Source organism: Nerophis lumbriciformis, linkage group LG19 (assembly GCF_033978685.3).
Source record: "Nerophis lumbriciformis linkage group LG19, RoL_Nlum_v2.1, whole genome shotgun sequence".
Lineage (NCBI taxonomy): Eukaryota > Metazoa > Chordata > Actinopteri > Syngnathiformes > Syngnathidae > Nerophis > Nerophis lumbriciformis.
Genome location: NC_084566.2, coordinates 7,620,283 through 7,626,308, shown reverse-complemented (window position 1 = coordinate 7,626,308; position 6,026 = coordinate 7,620,283). Strand labels below are relative to the sequence as shown.

At 35.2% G+C, this 6,026-nt stretch overlaps 1 protein-coding gene across 4 annotated transcripts in view; it reads left to right on the top strand.

Moving 5' to 3' along the window:
- Window positions 1–5,305: 5,305 nt before the first annotated feature.
- The window catches only part of uvssa (UV-stimulated scaffold protein A), a 46,300-nt gene continuing 45,579 nt past the window's right edge, over window positions 5,306–6,026 (top strand). For all 4 annotated transcript variants that reach the window (XM_061979604.1, XM_061979605.1, XM_061979603.1 and 1 more), the window contains exon 1: window positions 5,306–5,464. The gene's annotated coding sequence lies outside the window, so the exon portion shown is untranslated. The remainder of the gene's footprint in view (window positions 5,465–6,026) is intronic.

The following is a 6,026-nucleotide window of genomic DNA, read 5'->3' as shown; positions in this document are numbered from 1 at the left end:
GAGTATGAATCAGCAGTTATACTGCAGTGAACGGAAGAAAATATAACACATTGTTTTAATGAATCTTGTGTTATTTTTTGGGAAATAAAGTTATCAGAACTTAAAACAGATGTGATCGTACCCAGATCACAGTATTATTTATAAATACAATTAACGTGTATATGTTAAATGCGACGACGCTGCTATAATTAATTATAATTAGTTTATATTAAAAGTTGGTGATAAAAGTAAATCATTTGTATTGAGGGCAACACTTGAACAGACAATTGTCTTAATATCAGATATTCAGCAAGCGTTTCAATACAACAGCAAATAAAATAACTTTTTAAAAATCAACAGTGGCATTTATTTACAATTGTAACTGCCTTAATTTGATTTTAAAAAGTCACATTAATCTGTTGATTAAAACCCTTTTAATTGTAGGCTTTGATTTAAAAAATAAGAAAATGAAAAATGCATTGGCTTGTATTGTCTTAGACTTAGACTTAGACAAACTTTAATGATCCACAAGGGAAATTGTTCCACACGTACATGCAGTAGCTCAATTACAAAGGATTTATGCAAGGCTTGAAAAGGGGTTGGATGAAGCAGATGCTTATAATATCCCAACCCCTCTCACTCATTCCACATTTAACATAAACAATATAATACAAGAACAATACTATACAAACAAAAACAAGAAAAGCTCCTGTACACTAACAATACAATAGTACCACTGTTACTATGAGACAAGACAAGACGAGACAAAACACACACACACACACACACACACACACACACACACACACACACACATACACTTACACACACACACATACACACACACGGGCCCAAACACTCTCTGACCATACACCTCTCTCTCATCGTTCGGTGCTGAGGGCATCACTCTCTTTCCTCCTCGTACTTCTTCAGTACTTCTTTTTTAAACAGTCTTTTAAATTGAATCATGTTAGAACAAGATTTTAACTCGTCCCCTAAGTTGTTCCACAGACTGACTCCACGCACTGAAATGCACATTGATTTTAAAGTTGTTCTAAATTTAGGAAAATATAATTTGTTGTTTCCTCTTAGACTGTAACTATGGTGAGCATCTCTATCCTGGAATAGGTTCTGTATATTGGATGGTAGAGAGTTTTGGGATGCCCTAAACATAATTTGAGCAGTTTTAAAATTGATCACATCGTGCAGTTTAAGTTGCTTTAACTCCATGAATAGTGGATTTGAATGATGTAAGTAGTGAACATTGGACACAATCCTAATGGCCTTTTTCTGCAGAGTGACTAAAGGCTGTAGATGAGATTTATAACAATTTCCCCAGACTTCAACACAATAGTTTAAATATGACATAATAAATGAATGATACAATAACAGCAGAGCATTGGTGTTCAATAAATGACATGATCTCCTCATCATTCCAACACATTTAGCAACTTTTGTCCTCAGGTAATTTATATGAGGCTTCCATGATATATTTTCATCTATTACCACTCCTAAAAATGAATTTTGTTGGACATGTTCTATTGGTGTATCATCAATAACAATCCTGATGGGTATATTACTTTTGCGATTGCTAAAGAGTATGATTTTGGTCTTCTTTAAATTCAGAGACAATTTGTTGGTATTAAACCAAGTTTTTAACTTGATCATCTCCTCAGTTACAGAGGCCAGAAGTTGCTTCACGTCGTCACCTGCACATGTAATGGTTGTATCGTCAGCAAAGAGGATGAACTTCAGCAGTGTTGATACTTTACATCAACACTGCTGAAGTTCATCCTCTTTGCTGACGATACAAGGATGGAAAGGATAACGGAGGTATAAAGTAGACTAAAAATGTACCGTTACAATTGTAACTGCCTTTAATTGATTTTAAAAAGTCACATTAAGCTGTTGATTAAAACCATGTTAATTGAAGGCTTTGATTTTAAAAATAAGAAATTGATTTAAAAAATAAGAAAATGAAAAATGCATTGGCTTGTATTGTCTTAAACTTAGACTTAGACTTAGACAAACTTTAATGATCCACAAGGGAAATTGTTCCACACAGTAGCACAGTTACCAAGGATGGAAAGGATAACGCAGGTATAAAGTAGACAAAAAAAGGTACCGTAGTAGCAATATAAAATATAACATATATGTAATATTTACACATTATATACAGTGTTGGGACTAACGCGTTACAAAGTAACGCGTTACTGTAACGCCGTTAGTTTCGGCGGTAACTAGTAATCTAACGCTTTATTTTTTTATATTCAGTAACTCCGTTACCGTTACTACATGATGCGTTACTGCGTTATTTTACGTTACTTTTTATGTAGTATAAAGTGTGTTTTATCGGAGCGCTGCTTTGTCATCGTTCTGATTCTTCTTGTGTCACAAGCCGGAGAAGAGAGAGAGAGACATGCGCTCTGTGTGGGTGTGTCTGAGTGTGAGTGTGGGGAGCGAGGGGGGTGCGTGTCTGATCATGGCGGAGCCAGAAGTCGAGTTTGCTAACATGGAGATATTTTCACTACTTTTCTTTTGTCGAGCACAAAGAAAATAACATTTTAGTTAAATGTAAATTGTGCTTTGGATCAAAGATGCCATCTACTGCCCAAAACAGCAATTCAAATCTGCTGAAACAAGCTACATAGCAACATGCTTCGACGAAGCTAGTAAAGAGAGACAGAGACTCTGATGCCACTTCACCTCCACCACCACCACCATTCACCGCTGAAGGTACACACACTCTGTCAATCAATGTTACCTCTAATTGTTCATGTGTGAGCAAATGCAAAAAGTCCCTGAGCATTGAATGGAGTCCATGTGAGCAACTTTAGACGTGCACACTGTGGCTACACCAGCAGCACACCTGTCCCAAACCTCACTAAATAACAACTTACATCTCCATCCATCCATCCATTTTCTACCGCTTGTCCCTTTCGGGGTCGCTGGAGCCTATCTCAGCTGCATTCGGGCGGAAGGCAGGGTACACCCTGGACAAGTCCCCACCTCATCACAGGGCCAACACAGATAGACAGACAACATTCTCTTATTATTAGAATCAAATGACAGCAGTCATTTCCATTTCTAATATAAGTGTTTAGGCCCACTTATAATGACAATAACAAAAAATATTGTTTTTCATGAACTGTGTACTTGTATTGTTTGTCTGGGTGGAGGTCCTGCTTTGGAAATAATTTGTACCCCTTTCAGACATTGCATTTAGTTCCCATTAAAACATTCACATGTTGCACAATGAGATGTAAGCAGGGGATCATGTGTACATTCCTGCAACTTCCTGTTTGTAAAAAATATATTTTTATTAGTATTTATTTAATATACTAACAGCATTTAATGATTAATATTTATAAATTAAGATTCCTAATAAATGACACTAGAATAAGCACACATTTGATTGGTAAATCATAGTGTAACGACCTGGAATGACACTTTGTGTGGTGTTGGAGTTGTCCGACTTTTTGTGTGGCTGTAAACGCATCACTGGCTAATTGCCATATGTGCAAGTGTTGGCGCACGTGAGAGAGCGAGCGGCTGCTGTTGATATAACAAAGTTGCTTTTGGTCTGGTTTGTACTGCAGAAAATGACCAGTTTTGCTAGATATCATTTTTTTTACTAATGTTTTGGTGATGTGTTTATGGCCGACAGTAAAGAGTTTTGCTCAGTAAAGTGATGGATGGAATTCATGTCCTCAAAGCGTCTCGACAGACGTTACAATATTTGAACAATGATGACGAAAACGGTTTTCTCTGTCGTGTCCGTGTCGTGTCGAAAATTGTTATGCGCTTATTTTTTTATTTGATTTTGTGCATGGCATAGATTTGCCGTGCGCAGAGGACGCTTGAGCAGTGCGCAATTGCACATGCGCGCTCCTGAGAGGGAACGTTGCTGTCAATTCTCTTATATACTCTTTCATTCTAGACTTCTAGAGTGTTTGATTATCACATCACTCTAAATGTATAGACTATAAAGTTCACAAACATAAAGAGGGATCCTAGTGGGCCAGGCCAATCTTTCCTTATCTCTAAACTAAAACTGGGGAAATGTGTAGTGTTCTGGGTTTCAGACATGATTTTGTATAAGAATTACTTGAGGAAGAAAATGCCTGGTTAGACTTTGTGTATGTAGTGTGTGCCTTTCTTGGTTTACATCTATGCTGTTATTATGCTGTTTGTTACTTATGTATGTTATGTTGCAGCTATTTAAAATAGTTTTGTCAATTTGTTCTGGCCAGAAACAAATTGGCCTTTGTAACATATATTTGTCTTTGTGTGTTGTATGTAGACCACATGGCTTAGCAGAGTTGAGTGATGCAAATGCATGTCAAGTTGATCAACAGATTGTATTATTCTCCAGTGCAATAACAGTACTGAAATGAAGGCTAAAAGGGCATTAATTGGAGCTTTAAAAAAAAAAGAAAAAAGAAGTAACTAAATAGTTACTTTTCACAGTAACGCATTACTTTTTGGTGTAAGTAACTGAGTTAGTAACTGAGTTACTTTTGAAATGAAGTAACTAGTAACTGTAACTAGTTACTGCTTTTCAGTAACTAACCCAACACTGATTATATATATACAGTATATGATATATACTGATATATTATATTATATTATATTTTTAAATAATATATATGTCTTGGATAATTAGGAATACGGTTTTATTTCATTTAAATTGTGGATAAAACAACATATAGTATCTATTGTAAGAGGTCAATGTATTAGCTCTCAATCCACTAAATAACTTCAATAAAAAAGCCAAAAGACAACAAGTTAAATGTGTAACAACCAGTATACTAATAAATAGATTACATAAAAATGCAGCTGAGATAGGCTCCATCACCCCCGCGACCGCGAACTGCACAAGTGGTAGAAAATGGATGGATGATTTGCTGTCATGATTTGTTTGTGTATATCACGTGACCACAGAGATGACGCAGGGAAGCTTCCTGTTTGTATTGACGCCACACACAAGCAACCTATCATGTAAATATTCTCAGTCATTTACCTTCTTTTTCTTCTTCTTCGAAAACATAAGTACCTCCATAAAGAAAATAAACATCGTATGCACTGAAACAATAGTTTTTTTTTTTACTGTACTTTATTTATATCGAATATATCAACTCACAATACTTCCAGTTGTAAAGTGTACTTTTTTTTAGCCTGTAGATATAGATTTCAAGTGAAGTGCTTCGTTTAAAAACATGTATTACAAAATTGACAATTTGACTCGCACATGACGTAACAGAAGCGCCGTCGAAAAAATGGCGAAAAAGGAAGTGACATGGTGTTACGCATGCGTAGACTGATAGTGTGTTCTAGTGCGGAAAAACAAGAAGTGGCAGGAGAAGAAGGACCAAATTGAAAGGATTCATTTGTTTTTCTACAGTGAAATAAGCCTTTTTATCTACAATACAAGTTGTTTAACTGCTGCGAGTTCAATGTCCTAACACGCTGCCAGTGCGAGCAGGTAAGATGACGTCTTTGTTTACGCTGCTGCAATGTAAAAAAAAAAATCTTACCTGTACTGTGCACACTCATGTATTACAAATATTCCATCTTACGTACCAAGAGTGAAATTAATAAACAACATCGAATACATACAATACAACGTTTAATGCATAATATGACACAACGTTAAATACTTTATACATTGAATACACAATAAAATACAACTTTAAACGTATTATATGATACACGTTAAATATTACAAATATTTGACATGATATAACGTTGAATACATAATATAGTACAAACATATCGTACTATGAACATATAACATTAATGTCTTGGCAGACAAAAAAAAATCATACTGTACATGTACAATGTTGTATAAAGTACCAGGTGGCAACATAAGTCATTAATTCATATAGAACATGCTATATATACATTATATTTTCTTGTTTTATTTACATGACAGAATGACATGTCTAACGCATGTGTAGGAGTGATCATTAAATGTCTTTATTTTGTTTGGTTATGTTGGAGTCTTTTTTTTATTTATTGAATTCTATTATGAAAGTTTCTGTAAT